At 40.0% G+C, this 16,736-nt stretch overlaps 1 protein-coding gene across 50 annotated transcripts in view; it reads right to left on the minus strand.

Annotated features, from left to right (window-relative positions):
• Positions 1–16,736, minus strand: part of sorbs2 (sorbin and SH3 domain containing 2) — a 241,249-nt gene that overhangs the window by 209,093 nt on the left and 15,420 nt on the right. For 49 of the 50 annotated variants that reach the window (XM_062981426.1, XM_062981443.1, XM_062981425.1 and 46 more), the window contains exon 2: positions 6,977–7,045. The exons of the other annotated variant lie outside the window; for it this stretch is intronic. The gene's annotated coding sequence lies outside the window, so the exon portion shown is untranslated. The remainder of the gene's footprint in view (positions 1–6,976; positions 7,046–16,736) is intronic. 50 annotated transcript variants of the gene reach the window in all.

Raw genomic sequence — 16,736 nt, forward strand, 5'->3', positions numbered from 1 at the left:
TTGTTCGCTGCTCAAATTCCACATACACGCTTGCAATGTTGAGAGAAATGAGATTCAGACCAAATATTGCTGGTTTGCACAAGAAACAGACTGAAGTTGCCTTCATTTTTCTTGGGCCCAGACTGAGCAGCCATAGGGTACATAAAGTCAGTATTGTACTCCTTCCAACACCTCTATCCCAGTTGCTCTGAAGTATGAGGTCTCTTTCCTCTGTACACTTTATTTTGCAGCCATTAAGCTTTATTTTGGATCTCTGTGGTATCAGTGCCCAGCAATAAACCTAGCTTACTAAGAAAGGAGCCAGAAGTTTATTTACAATTTACAATCAAATGTTTGGAATCAGCTGCCTGACTATTTCTGAATCCAAGTGACCTGATGTAATTGACATTATGGTGCTTATTTTAGAGGGGAAATCAGAGTCCTATCAGCATTACAACTATTGACTTGCTTAATTCAGTGGATAAGGAACAACTCTAAGATCCCATCAAGATGTGATATTTTCTTATTGTTCTTGTTGTGTGCTGCCAAGTTGTTCCCAAACTATGGCAACACTACAGGAAAAGAGATTCCATCTGAACATTAGAAAGAACTTCATAACTGTGAGAGCTGTTCAGCAGTGGAATTCTCTGCCCCGAGGTGTGGTGGAGGCTCCTTCTCTGTAGGCTTTTAAGCAGAGGCTGGATGGCCATCTGTCGGGGATGATTTGAATGCGATTTTCTTGCTTCTTGGCAGGGGGTTGGACTGGATGGCCCAAGAGGTCTCTTCCAACGCTATGATTTTATAATTCTATGATTCTATGATAAAGGGCTTGTCTTTGCCTTCCTTTAATGCACCATTTTAATGGTTAGTCACCAGTGATGTCAACCAAAATTGTTGCCAAGTGTAATTTAGCATGCATATATACAAAGTTTCAAATATATTATAATTGACATTACATTTTAATGTTATATTGTATTTTATAAGTTTCACCCTTTTTGTACAAACCTATAAAATAGAATAATCAGATTATCATACATGCTTTTTATTTTGAATTACTAATATAGCACCATATACCGCAAATTCAGCTACTGGGCTGTACATTAATTTAGTATACAAATAAATATGTTTATTGGTCAAGATTCAATGGTATACACCAAAAGTAAAATAGGGACATCTCTACTCCATCTGCCTCTGTGCTGTCAAAGATTAGCTCTCGAGACTGGGATATGATGGGAAAAGAACTGATGAAGCATCAGGATCCAGAATAAATGCACCATTAGATTCCGATAATTATGACAACCTTATATTATAAACCAATATTATTAACCTCATTTGGATAAGGCAGGAAGGAGACTTAGGAAGAGAGAAAAGCTGAACCCATGTCAGAAGCAAGACTCGAATCCAGAGCTTCCTGGATATCATCACTGGAGATTATCTACTGGCTTTCTTCAAATTCTTCTATCATGTCAAGTTTAGGTGTTATCTATAAATTGTTTTCCTAATTGTGACTTCTGGTAGAAACCATGCATCATCATGATCATCATGTACAAAGTACAATCTCTCTCCATCTCATGCTTCATTCTGTCTGTAAATCGTGTGCAATCTTCCACTTAAATGGTCAGATCAATCAGATGCTTTATAGCCTTCATTATGAGGTAAATCCATCCAATAGCCTGGTTTTTGAAACCCAAGGACATCATTGACAAGAAGTTCTGCTACTGCCAGGCACACTAAGCCCAAGTTACAAAAGTAAACTATCATATTTAAAATGTAAAGGACAAAAAGAAAGGAAAGCACTTGATGTATTTCCAAGGATTCTGAAAGCATTTCATTCAAGTATTGGAAACACATATCCAAATATATGTAAACACGTATCTAAATATATGAAAACAAGCATAACGGGCCCTTGCTATCTACTGGGGTTCGGTTCAAGGACCCTCTGTGGATATCAACATACATGGATGCTCAATGCCGTATTATATATAAGGGCATGGTAAAAAGATTTTTCATTTTAAAACAGCCTTTGGAATTTATTTTCGAAGCTGTAGATCAGTGGTTCCCAAACTTATTTGGCCTACTGCCCCCTTTCCAGAAAAAATATTACTCAGCACCTCCTGGAAAGGGGGCGTGGTTCCTGCTCAAGTGGGTGGGGCTGAGCCTCCCCCCTAGTCCAAGATGCAGGGCTGGGAGGGGGAGGGGGAGGTGGGCGGGGCCACAAATGGGCGGCCAGGACTGGGATGGGCAGAGTTACAAGCTCTGAGGCAGGGCTGAGCTTCTATCCCTGTCCTGCGGCGCCAGGGCAGGGCCTCTTCCCAAGTGCCTGATGTGGCTGAACCTCTATACCCCACCCCTGTGTTCTAACAAGCGCCTCAGGAGAAGTATATAGAGGCTCAGCCCTGTCTCGCGCTCTTGGGAAGAGGCCCTGCCCCCACCCCTAGCCCCACCCTTTAGTCCTAAAAGGCCTCTCAGGAGAGGTATAGATTCTCAGCCCTGTCTCGGGCTCTTGGGAAGAAGCCACGCCCACTCCTCTAGCTCTGCCCCCTGTGTCCTAACAGGCGCCTCAGGGGCTCAGCCCTGTCTCCAGCACTTGGGAAGAGGCCCCGCCCCTCCTCTGGCCCTGCCCCCGTGTCCTAATAGGTGCCATCACCACCCCCCTGGATCGCTGCAGCACCCACCAGGGGGTGGTAGTGCCCACTTTGGGAATAACTGCTGTAGCTTGTTGAATCCGTGGATGCAGAATCCAGGGATATGGAGGGCCAACTGTAATTACAACAGAAAATATATGGGAATATATTCACTTTTCATATTGCTATTCCTAACCAATTTATCTATCATTGTTTAAAACAAAATACTGCTCTATCAGTTACAAAATCCACATGAGTTTAGTCAAAATGGAACATAGTGCTTCCAAATTCCTGAGCTCTCTAAATCTTGCATCTGTTAAAATGGTACAAAATGGAAGTGGAGAGCATCCCTGGTGATATAAACTCTGTGTTGTCCACAAAAGATCCCGAGATGAAATGAGGGAACAGGAATCTGCAATTAAAAGAGATTGCAGCAAGACCAAAAAGGGGAGGTAAGTAATGAGAAAGAACCCTATCTGAATTCCTGTGGAGCTGCTACCAGACGGAGCAAAGGCCCGAAGAATGCTATGAGCGTCTGCAAGGTCACCCCAAGACTGTATCCGTCATGTCCCCAAAGCTATATCCATCATGTAGAATACACCTGGAAAAGCAGCTGGACATCAACATTGACAGGAACTTCTCTACACACAAGGATGGCCAGTGTAGACATTACAGTTAGTAAGAATGTAAATGTTAACCAATTTCATTCTTGCAGTTTTGTACTTTTGTTCCATGCTGCAGGAAAATTCTCAAAAAATTATAATTTTTCAAAGAGTATTCATAGTTCAGGACTTAATTCTGTGCAGAAAAACATGCATGTTAGATTTTTGTGCAGAAAATCTTTTTAGCACAGAAAATAATCTTCAATTTTATGTACAGAAAATACTGTTTTCTGTTTATGTGAAAATTCATTATATTCCATATTAAAAAAAACCCTATTTTCAATTTTGTTGTCACTCAGAATAAATCTGGAACTACAAAGATTCTTGTGTATCTAGGATTCTTCTTGTTAATATTTTCTGGCACCCAAGAAACCTCTATTTTGTGATCACTGGGGGGAAATTCCAATATTTTTTTCCATACCCACAACACACACAGCTTTTCTCTCATAACCCTCAGCATGTGTTGACAACTAAGGTACCCATATTCTCTATCTTATAATTTCATATGTTTTAATAACTTGATCAATTCTGAATGTTATAATAACTCAGTATTGTGGTATTGTTGGTGGTCTTATTGTTTAACGTATTATAAACTTGTTTTAATTCTATCTTTTACCCAGCTTGAGTTTTATTTTTGACATGGAAAGATGGGATAAAAATGTAAAGAATAATGATAATCTGGACCCAGATCACACTGGACATAATTTACAAAAGGCTGAGTTTAATGTTATTACTTGGGGCACGCTGTCACCATATCGATTTTCTTTAATCCTAGCATATGTTTTGGTCTTCTGGGTCCTGTCTTATTCAGCCATTAATAACTTTTCCTCCTCCCCATCTATGGCATGGAATCGCATTAGGGATTCAAATCAGTTGTAGTACCAGTGCAGCTAATAAGGCAGGACTAGATTGGTCCACTCATCAGTCTGCACTTCTGTTTTATAATAAACAGTGCTACCGGCATAGTCACAGACAAAATTAGGAGTGAGGGAAGGTCGCCAAGAGATGCCACATCACTTCTGTTTACTTGCAACCATTCAAATAGCAACCAGACTACCCTACATCCAATTCAAAATAAAAAATATATAGTTATAAGTGGTGCTGCTGTGTTTCTAGTTCACAACAAGAAAACCATATGCATTTGCATTTAAATTGGTTCAAATTACTCATCACTGTCTTTATCTCATCACTTGCACTTGTTTATTTTAAAATGAAAACACTAATGAAATGCATACATTCGTAGAAGCTGCACCTGGTTATCGTTCACAAAATGCACTCAAATTGCAGGCATCGGGAGCATCAAGCCTACAAATGAAAATTTAATGCCCTCTATTTTATTTTCTAACCCAAGGAATGCCCACAGCATACTGAATGCATGCTAAACTGGCTCTCCATAAGCAGCCAGTTGCTTGTGAATAACTGCTTAGCTTTTCTCAGAACACTGACCTTTATTGAACAGTCATTTATTCTAGCTTGCAACTTTCTCTTCCTTTTCCTTGTAGACCTTTCCTCTTAAACAAGACACCTTCCATCTCTCAAAGACAGACAGTTTCTAGAAAATGGCTCAGAATATAGCATTACAGGAAGTTCTCAGGGGAGACAGCTCTTCAAAGAAGTAGCCTGAATATGTCTTTAGGCCTGTGAATGATTGGCAACAGCAAATTCTCTCCCCAAGCAAGAGCACTCGGGGTCAAAAGGGCCCTCAATAAATATCACTAACCAGGCAGTTGGTTTTTGCTAAGAACATGGCACAGATCAATATTTTGTTTCTCATTTGGATTCCAAATTCCAGTTCTAGCTGTTCTTCAGTGACCGGCTTTTCCCAGTCTTAAATTCCATGCTTCTTTTGCTCCACCTTCTCTGCTATTGGGCTTTTTCCACAATGGAGTATAAGCAGACACAACTACTCCTGCTCCAGCCAGCAACAGGCAAGAATAATTGAATATGTGCTTCTCTGCAGACAGAGAATTCTTCTCTTTCCTTGAAAGTTTTCTCAGCAGACAGCTTCCATCTACCTTAAGATTGCCTCATTTACCAGCAGCACAATATTCAGTCTGGCAATTTAATTGTTTTGCTGTAAATCTTGCCTTACCTACTACTTTTACAACATTATGTAAGCTTATTAATGTAGGGCTACTTTGGTGTGTTTATCATTTATGACATCTATAATTCTCCACTTTTGTTTGCTTTAAAAAATATGTGTTTTATAGGCTGTAAATGTTATTAAACGTAATGCAGTTTCTTTCTCAGCCATATACAAGAAACTCTAAATGCCTATTAACTATAAAACAGTTCTGAAAATGATTTCAGAAACCCAACTCTTACAACTGGAGCTAGCATCATGTAGTTTTGAGCGATGAAACTACAACTCTGAGAGACAGGATTAGAATCTCCACTCAGACAGGAAAACCCACTGGGTGATCCTGGGCAAGTCACACTCTCAGACCACCTTGTCAGATGGTTGGTGGCAGAAGGAGGTAGTTGTCTGCTTCACCACAAAGCATGGGGAATCCAGTGCACCACGTCTCGCATCACCAGGAGGGCGATCACATGGGGGGAAGGATGGAGTTTGCGTGGTGCATGAAGCTTCCCCCCATATATTGGGAAAAACGGGAAGCCTCTTTGTTGTCAGCGTGGTGGCAGCATGCTGATCCTGCCACTCTGCACCCATGGAGCGAGCACAACATTGTCTGATGGGAGCTGGCCAGCTCCATGGGTGACCGGGGCTAGATCAGTTTTTGCCGACAAATCTAGCCTCATGTGATGAGGTTGTTAGCTTCCTGGAATTGTCACAAATAAAAAATAACTTGTGCCCACACAGCGACAGCAACAATAAATATCTCTATCCAGGCAATATTGACATATGTTGTTGACATATTCTTATTTTAGACAATGTTATTGTAATCAAATGTCATTTTTGCTAAGACATTTTAAAATGTATGCATTATTAGATATGCACACATTATTAAACAAGAATGGATTTTCTTTCAAATTTAGAATCCTTGTTACAAACCTCATAAAAGTATTAGTATTATGAATTTACCTATGAAATAGACATACCCTTAATAGTTCACTGAAATCTCCATATTCCTCAGCGATACAGTATATCTTTTTAGATTATATGTCAAGGGCAAACTATAGGGATTATCACTGCTGTGCAAAGTGCTCTAGATCAGGGCTCCTTATACTTTTTCCACTTGAGACCCTTTTTGAACTGAGAAATGTTTATGTGACCACTGGATATAAAAGCATATCTACTGTTCTGCCATTGCCATACTGTCACTGTTTCCTTCCATATCTTCTTCTTTTCAGGATGGGAGGGAAGGAGGTGTTTATGCACCTGAGTTGACAGGTAGATAGCAAGCCAGCCATAGTCTTTCCTTCTTCAGCAGACAGGTGTCTCCACATTTCCTCCTTGCCCAATTGGGACATGGAATAACATCTACATTACAGCAATATTACAGAGGGAACTTTACTTCTTGCTGCAGTTGGGCTGGATGCATATCATAGGATTGCACTGGAAGACTCATGGCTCACAAACATTTCAGGGGAGGGAGGTATGGCTTTTGATGCACAAATAAGTGAAACTGTAAATATAAGAGAGTTATACTGTACTGTACAAGAATTCCTGCAAATAGTTTCATTATATAGCTTCTAGAACATGTTAGGGATAGCTTGTGAGGCAGGCCGGGGGTCATAGGTTGAACTCACCTTTTGCTTATGGGTAAATTAGGAAGACAGATCACAGTAACAGGTGAATCTCTATCACTGTTAGTGACCCTGAAGAGACAAAAGAAATAATAAAAGGGAAGATGTGAGGTGACAATATATATAACTGTATCTTTCAGAAATACAAGGTGTTCTCTGTTATGCAGTGTGCACTGCCAAGGGAAAGAAATAATCGACACTGCCAAAATCCAAAGAAATGACCCCATAAGTCTCTTCACTGGGAAATTTTAATGTCAAAAGAACTGGGCTATAAATTCATACAGCCCAACTGTCCTTCTTTTCCAGTACCTGCCCGGTTTAAATTACTGTAAGTTTTGCATATGAGAGGTGGAGGGCAACACATACTCCACAATATTAATTTTTCTACAAAAGCATGCTTGCACTCTTCTTTTTTATTTTATAGAAAAATGCCCCAGGCTCTGATCGTAAGTGTCCTGCTGAAACCCTTCCTATTGCTATTTATGGCAAACAGCACCATTAGGGTGTTTTTTTCTGTGTCAGGAGCGACTTGAGAAACTGCAAATTGCTTCAGGTGTGAGAGAATTGGCCATCTGCAAGGATGTTGGATGTTCGATGTTTTACCATCCTTGTGGGAGGTTTCTCTCATGTCCCCGCATGGGGAGCTGGAGCTGACAGAGGGAGCTACCCGTTCTTACCAGATTCGAACCTCTGACCTGTTGGCACAAGGGTTTAACCCACTGCACCACTGGGGGCACCATTAGGGTGAACAAAGACCAGTGAAAGAGTGACGCAGGAGCCCATATTTGAACCTGCTCTGGGTCGGGACTCTATGCCTACATTTTCTTTAAAATGAAAATGGCTAGCTTCAAGTAAGCTTTGAAAAATAATCAATGATGTAGTGTGTTGTTTGGCATGTGGAAGGCTGAATGATGACATGCTATAACAATATGAACCCAAGAGGCAACTTGGCCTATGAGCTGGGTATAATGCACTGAATGTGAGATTGAAACATTTCAGATAGCCTTATGGAAGCCATTGCTCTGTTCACCTCACTCAATGCCATTGGCAAAATGGAGGTAATACAGCAGGAAGGACCCTACATTAGAGACCATAAGATGATTGGCACAGTTCGTACTGCAATTTCTTAGGCTGGAAAGCAGACTTATGCTTGTGCATTTCCTTTTACCTTTGCAAGCTGAACTTTAAAAAAAAGTCTTCCCACTTTGCCAAATCATGATGGCTAAAATGGGGGACTTTGGCTTGAGTGCTCCCTAAAAATTAACATTGCACATTAGGTTCAAACCACAATTTCTTAGGTGATAATTTATTCTCACAACTCAGCCACTATATGTTGGAACACTTCAAAACACTACAGTATTTAAAAAAAATAGTGAAGCAAAATTCACCAAAGATCCCTGATCTTAATCCAGATTTCTTGGGAAATAAACTAGGCTGGGTATCACTAGTAATGCAGAAAAGGAAGGAACTTGATTCTTACTACTACCCATCATAGCTGGAACAATGCGAATAAGTGTTAAGGGCAAAAGTGGATGACATATGGAGGAGGGAAATGGCTAGAGGGTGAGCTAAGAGTTCTCCATCAGCTTGAATTCTAAGCCAAGCTTAAGAAATTATGGGTTTATAAAGTTTGCCCCTTCTCTGAGAGCCCAAACTTGGAGACCTTCAATGGCATTCCACTTAAACAGCAGTAGGAAATTAGCAACTTCTAATTCAGAAGCAGTATTTAAACTTTATAACAATTTAAAAACACTTTCAGGAAAGATCAACATACAAACATTTATCCCTCCCATCCCCGGAAATAAGAACAAAAGCCTATTGTTTAATAAGGAATCTGAAATCCCTGCCAACCCATTGCTCCTAACATTGAGCAAGGTCACTTCTTTTCACATGAGCTTTTATTAGAACTATGTTATTGTTTTTAAGAGAGAGGCATCTAGAATATGATGTAATTCGCACTGTGTCATACAGTACAATGGAGTAAAACACTGTCCATCTCTTCGCAAATTTTGGACATCCTCCACTCTCCATCCTTTAATTAAATTCACTTCCAGAGAAAGAGCTAATTATAATCTTCATGAATTTAGGGAGAAAGGCAGTTCATTTTCAAAGTTAGCCCTTTGGTTCCACTGTAGGATAAACCTGAATGCTAAAAGAGTGCTGCATTATTATTGGGGGCAAGAGAGCAAGAGATACAGTTGGCTGGGATAAGCAAGGATACAACACATGTTGCAGAGTATCAGGACAGATGAATGGAGAACCTGTTCCATTTCTCCACATAAGTGAATGGTGGTTATTGATTTCTGTGGTAAAACACCATCTATCTTGAGCAGAGGTCCTCAAACTTTTTAAGTGGAGGGCTGGTTCATGGTCCCTTAGACTGTTGAGGGCCAAATTATCATTTGAAAAAAAAATACAAACAAATTCCTATGCACACTGCACATGTCTTATTAGTAGTGCAAAAAAACCCAACACAACAATGAAAGGACAATACAATATTTAAAAATAAAAACAATTTTAACCAACATAAATCTATCAGGATTTCAACGGGAAGTATGGGCCTGCTTCTGGCCAATGAGATAGTCAAATTAATTAGGATCATTGTTGTTGTGTGCCTTCAAGTCATTTCAGACTTTGGGCGAACCTAAATCTTAAACTGAGGGCGGGGGCCAGGTAAATGACCTTGGAGGCTGCATCTGGCCCCCGGGCCTTAGTTTGAGGACCCCTGATCTTGAGTATCTGTGTGAAAATCACTGTTCCAGTCTCCCATGACAGCAACACTACAGACGTGCCATGTATTCTCTGGAATAGTCATATCATTTCTTGCTCCCACCTCAAATTTAAGGGGCAAAAATTCTTATATATTTTAGATCTACATAAAATTAGGAATGGGTCTTACTTTCATGGATAATCTCAAAGCACCTGGCTAGCTGTATCTGGAAACACAAAACTGGATTAGATGGATCTTGGTTTCATACAGCATATAACACCTCTGTTCCATGTTGCTATCAACTCAGTTGATTTCCTATTACTTTTTTATATAAGCTAGTAATTGTCACTAGTAAAATCACTCTGCTTTCTGCAGACAACCCAACAATTTTGCCAAGGAAAATTCAGGATTACTTGTGAATTTCTAACAGATGGGTGTTGGTGAGCCAAGCTAAACTTTCAAATAAGAGAGAAGGAACCTGGGGGACTCATATTTGCAAGCATCAGAGATAATAAATTGGAGAAAAGCTTCATTAAAGCACACTCAAGAGAATGAATGCAAAAATGGAAAGCTTGAAATGATGGTCAAGGCAGAATCAACACTCTTCTCCCTAGAAATGCCCACACACTGACAGTCTGTTAGAAATTGAACTGATGACCTGGAAAATAAGCTTAAGTAAAATCAGATTGGAAGAGATCAGGCTATAGGGATTCCTTAAACTATGGAGGCAGAGGAAGCTGTCACTTCTATTCTAATTAGTGGATTAGGTAACAGTAGTGAATTAACATTATATACCAATCTATACTGAAGTATGGCACAGTTGTCATGGAAGGCAAGTACTGTAGTACAAAATGTTTTCGTTCAAACGATGAGGGCCATTGCAAAGACCAGGTACTGGATTATGTTTCAGCATTAAGCACAAGCAACATGAAACTCTGCAGCAGCAACAAAATAAGAGGCAGACTCTTTTAGAATCTTCTGAAGAAGCAAAAGAGATGACAGCACAGGTCACAATAAAGAGGGAACATGAGAGAGTGCCAATTAAACAGTGTCACGATGCGTTTCTGCATGCAAGGTGTTCACTGACATATTACGACTGGCAACTTTTTATGGATTAGCAATGACAGCAAGCACACAGTGTCAAGACTCAAATTCTTGGGGGAGGAGGGCAGGAAATGGAAAAAGCCTTTAAAAAGTTTAAGTTAGAGTGATGACATGAAAAGAAGACTTGTTCTTCAGCTACCTTGCAAAGTTGTCTTTGCAAGTGAAGATAAAGATACACACATAGGTAAAGTCAACACTGTTTCAGGCATTTGTTTAATGCTGCTGGGCTTCTCTTTTTGTCCACATTAACTGGGAAAGTTAAAAGTGCCTTACAACTAGGTGTTTATGGAAGGACCTTGTATTGCTCCCTCACTGTCTCCTATCCAAGAATGTGTGTGAGATCTGGAATTGTCCAGAGAAAAACACAAAATTCGCTCATTTTACTCTCCATAGTGGTAGAATTTAAAGACATAGTTGTCTTAGTCTGGTAGAGGGAGAGAGGTTTTTAGTTTTGAATATATTTTTATGGATTTAAACTGAAATTTTAATACCAATGATATTTAATTCTGTTGTAGATTTTAAATTGTATGGAAATACTTTTAATGTAAGCCACTTTAAGTCTCCTTGTGGAGAGAAAAAGTGGGGTACAAATAAACATCATCATAATAATACAATACATAGCATATACCACAGCAAGTTGCCCATAAAACCATTGTATGGAGATGAGTATTACTTTAATTGTACAGGCTCCTCTGCACACAAAAAAACCCTTCCATAATTTTACAAAGTTTTATCAAGAAATGATAATCTCTTCAAGAGGAACTAAAGTGGCTGTTAATTTTATGATAATGAACAATCTTGACAAAACACTTTAAAGTTCATAGAATCATAGAGCTGGAAAAGACCACATGGGCCATCTAATCCAACGGTTCTCAACCTGTGGGTCCCCAGATGTTTTGGCCTTCAACTCCCAGAAATCCTAACAGCTGGTAAATTGGATGGGGATTCTGGGAGTTGTAGGCCAAAACACCTGGGGACCCACAGGATGAGAACCACTGATCTAGTCCAACCCCCTGCCATGCAGGAAAGGCACAATCAAAACACATATAGCCATCCAGCCTCTGCTTAAAAGCCTCCAAAGAAAGAGCCTCCACCACACTCCAGGGCAGACAGCTCCACTGCTGACCAGCTCTTACAGTCAGTCAGTTCTTCCTAATATTCAGGTAGAATATCCTTTCCTGCAATTTGAACCCATTGCTCTTGAGTCCTAGTTTCCAGGGCAGAAGAAACAAGCCTGCTCCCTCTTCCTTATGACACCCTTTCACATATTTATACATGGCAATGCAGAAGTTATAGCCCTTTCCTGATTTACTCATTTCTTCATCAGGAAATGATCCCAGGAAATGCCTCTGCTTGAAAACAAAACTAAAGCAAGTGAGGGCAGTGAGTAAGTTCTGTATTAAATTTGTTTTCTGAGCACATCGCCAACACCGACTGATTTTAATTATGAATGGAGCAAGAGGTCCCAGAAATGAAAGCTTGATTCATAATATAATCACATTGCAGAAGTTGGGAGAAATTTGTACTTTGGAACAGTTCTTTTCAAGTTTTGGCAATTCACTTGTTCTTTATCTAGCTCAGTGATTTTCAACCTGTGGGCCCCCAGATGTTTTGGCCTTCTACTCCCAGAAACCCTAACAGCTGGTAAACTGGCTGGGATTTCTGGGAGTTGTAGGCCAAAACACCTGGGGATTCACAGGTTGAGAACCACTGATCTAGCTCATACCACTGTGAAAACAAGTATAACTACATAAATAGAATACGAAAAATCAACCAATGTGAGACTGCATGGAAGCTTTTATCAACGCATACTCCATTATAGGACATATGGAAGACTTGTCCATATGCTTCAGTAACTACCTACTAGCACTTTTTTCAGCCTAAGAGATAACATTTGCAAAAACGCTGATAGGCTGCAATGTCCAGTGCATGCAGTGTATTTTTCTTTTAGGCCCAAGAGACAAGAATTAAAATGCTGAACTTTTTTATTAGCAAATAAGCATAAAAAATATTTAGCAACATATCATATGCCTCTTCAGTTGTTTCAGCCAAGAGATACGGAAACCAGATGGGGTTTGTTTGCCCCAAGTTCTTTTAGAGCACCATTAATTGAAGCATGCATTGTGCTAGCTTGAAACATTTGTGGGAAGTAGATCATGCTTTCCTTGGCTGAGAAAAGATGAGTTGATGTTCACACTACAACTGAAGGTTAAGAATCCTGTGTGTACACTGTTAATTAATCACATACTGATCTACAAGACTGCATTACATCTCAAGACTCTACGAAGCTACAACGAGGCCAAAGAAAATTCACTGTTTATATGGTCATAGGGAAAGTCTGTTGGTGCTTCCTATTCATTGTACCTTAAGCAGAGCAAGAGCTCCAGAAGCATGGCTATATTTAAGCTGTATTTCATGAATATTCTGGTTATCTGTGGTCATATAAGATATGTCCATGTTAAAGCTTTCTCTCATGCCATTACTTGTCCTTCTGGGAAATGGTAAAAGTGATCACCTTCACTTCTTCGATATGACTGGACTTCAAAGATAACTGACACTTTGCCACAAGACACAGCTATGCTACTCCCTGCCTTATGTTCTCCACTCCATCAAAGTTGACATCAACTAACTTCTCTAACAACACATAAGAATGTATAAGTGATGGTCTTGTTACAGGGTCAGGACTTTTAGATAACCTGCTAGAATACTATGGGGGCAATAAAAATCATTTAACTCCTAACTAAATAGGAAGCACAAGGCAGTAAAAAAAGAGCAAGTCTATTTCTACCCAAAGAACAAGTGACCGGAAATAAGAGTCTCTCTTTAATTAAACCACGGCAATTATATCTTTGGCCCATAAGAGAATGTAGTTACAGTTTCATGAGAGAGAGAAATCAGTTTGGCAACTAGTGAGGAAAAGACTTGACGGGACACAAAAACTCATCATAAGGCAAGGACAGTTGCCTTTAATTATCAGAGTTACACTCCTAATCACCACAACCATCCTCCACACCTCAACGTTTACCTGCTCGAAGCAGCAGTGATGGTACAGAGGCTTTACTGGAGTCATAACTTCTCTACAGAAACCTGAACATTGAAATAATCATGTCCCAGGAACAAGCTAAATGAGCTGTTGCAATTTAAAACACATCTGAAGTCCTATCTCTTCCAGTAGCCTACCCAGTCAGTTTTAAACTCACTTCTTGTATTTACTATATTTTAATCTCTGTTTTGCGTATGTTAATATATGTATTTCATAGAAATAGGTTTTAATATGTGTATTTTATATAATGTTTATGATAATGTATTTTAGCTATGTTGTGGCCTGCCTCAAGCCATGGGTAGAGGCAGGGATGAATAATAATAATAATAATAATAATAATAATAATAATAATAATAATAATAATTATTATTATTATTATTATTATTATTATTATCATCACCATCTTTGTCAGAGTTTTTACATTATATCATTTCTTAAGTGACAACAAGATCAGGGCCAACAAGCATTAAGAGTCAAACCACCTGGCTAGTATTTAGCAATCTACGGCCAGGGTGGAGTAGCTGTAATTGTACTAAAGAAGCACAAGCTTCTCAGGTGATGTTGATGTTGCTGGTGGTGTTGTTGATGTTGCTGTGTACTGTTGGAGATGAGGCTGCAAAGAAACTGAAGAATTGGTGAAGAAAACCAGAGAGAGCCTTTTGCCAAGAAGAAAATATGAACTAACTGAGAGTATCAGGAAAAGGTTTTGGAGAAGAGACAAGGTCTTCTGCTACACATATGTAAATATTTCAGTACAAACTTTCCTACTGACAAGACAAGTTGTATTTGTCTGCTCCTTAATCTGAGGGGGTTTGCTTCCACTATAGAAGGGGATGGTTTCGTTGCTACTCACAGAACTCCAAAAAATTTGTTGTGACAATCATCATCATCATCATCATCATCTAGGAAATGGGCAATTTTAATTCATCAGAGCACCACAGTTATTTAGGGATCTTGAAACTATTGGGCTAAGATATCTGTTGCTACTTAGCATGCTCTCGTGAAAGTTGCTTTTCCAAGTTCGAAGAATGATATTGTCATAGTCCCAAGGGTTCCAGAGCAAGTGCTAGGCAGCTAGGATGGCCTAGATCTGTATTACATTTCTGAGTTTTGCTGCTGTTCTGTGTCTTCCAAGACATTTGTCGGAAAAAAGTGCTGGTTTACATGAGACTTCTGTGAATAACCTTGACTTGCATGTATTCTGTCTAAAATGTGAGTGGACAAATTTGGATGGCTTTGTGAGTCTTCTCTAGGGTTTTAGGCATGAATGTCCAGCTTTCCTTCCCCCCACAATAAAATCAAACTGGATGGGATGGATGTCCACTTCAAGTTGTGGCCCTTTGGATTTTAAAACCTGGGGGCATGTAAACCTCAAAATACAAAATGGTTGTTCTTACAAATGTCCGTGAATGGAAAGGAGTGTGTAAAACTTTTCATGGAATATTTAGAGGATGGTATGGTGAATGAGCAGAAATAGTCTCAGAGTGGTTCATGAGATGAAAACAGAATGTCAGCATATGTATGGCCTCCATTTGACCACCCCATCAGGGATGCTCATCAATGAAAGAAGGTTAAAACTGTCTTCAGTACCTCTCATTCAATTCTCATGCAAAATATTCTCACTGTACTTTGAAAGGTGAAGCATCAACAAAATGTCTTTTGTATGCCCCCAGGAGTTGTATTTAATGTAATGAAGACAAGAGTGGATGGCCTGAACAGTTATAAATATTTCAGCAAACACATTCAGTTTCAGGCACAGACCTTGAAAGTTGATTTGTTCTACCAAACTATTGGTTTTATTGTATACTAGCTTGGGTACCAGGTAGTGCCCACGTTATTTGAAAAAGGTATTGTTTGTTTGGGTGTTAGGTCATATCATTTAATTAATTAGTAACGCTATTTATTAGAAAAAAGCCAGTCTTTGATTTCGTTTGTTATGAATGTTATGTGTAGAAAATACACAACGATGTGGGTGAACTACAGTTCCCAGAATCATGGGTCAATCCTCCCCAAACTAGACCTGTATCTGGTTGGCCATGTTGGGTCTGTCTGGCAAGCTTGGTCCAGATTCAACGTTGCATGGATTCACTGCTCGCTGGATGAAGGCAAACTACAGCTCCAAAAATCAAGGACATTTCCAACAAACCCCTGAAGTACGTTCAGGTGGTCATGGGGCTTCTTTGTGCCAAGTTTGATTCCAGACCATTGTCAGTGGGGATCACAGGTGCAGGGTGAACTACAAATTCTATCCTGTGGAGTTAGTCCTCCAATCCCCTACAGCAAGTATGGGCCAGATGCAGCCCCTTGGGCTTTTACTCTCTCACCATCCTATCTTTCCTTCCTTCTCTCTTTCCTCCCTCCCTCCCTCCCTGACATTCCTTTCTCCCTCCCTCCTTCCCTTCCACCCTTTCATCCTTTCTTCCCTCTTTCCTCCCTCCTTCCCCCTCTCTCTTTCTCCTTCCTTCCTTCCTTCCTTCCTTCCTTCCTTCCTTCTTTCCTTCCTTCCTTCTCTTTTGTCTTTCCTTCCTTCTCTCTTTCCTCCCTCGCTCCCTTCTCTTCCACCCTTCCTTTCATCCTTCTCTTCCTCCCTGACTTCTCTTTTTCCTTCCTCCTTTCCTCCTGGGGAATGTTTAGCTGGGAGAAGAGAAGATAGAGAGGGAACATGAGGGGAAAAACTGCTTTTCTGCTGCTCTAGAGACCAGGGTACAAGGAAACAATGGATTGAAAATTTGAGGAAGAACTTCCTGGAGACTGGCATAGGCTGCCTGGTAGTGTGGTGGAGTCTCCTTCTCTAGAGGTTTTTCTGCAGAGGCTGTCAATCAGGAGTACTTTATTGTGCCTTCCTACATTGCAGGGGGTTGGACTGGATGGTCCTTGGGGGTCTCTTCCAGCTCTAGGATTCTTGG

Source organism: Anolis carolinensis, chromosome 5 (assembly GCF_035594765.1).
Source record: "Anolis carolinensis isolate JA03-04 chromosome 5, rAnoCar3.1.pri, whole genome shotgun sequence".
Taxonomy (NCBI): Eukaryota; Metazoa; Chordata; class Lepidosauria; order Squamata; family Dactyloidae; genus Anolis; species Anolis carolinensis.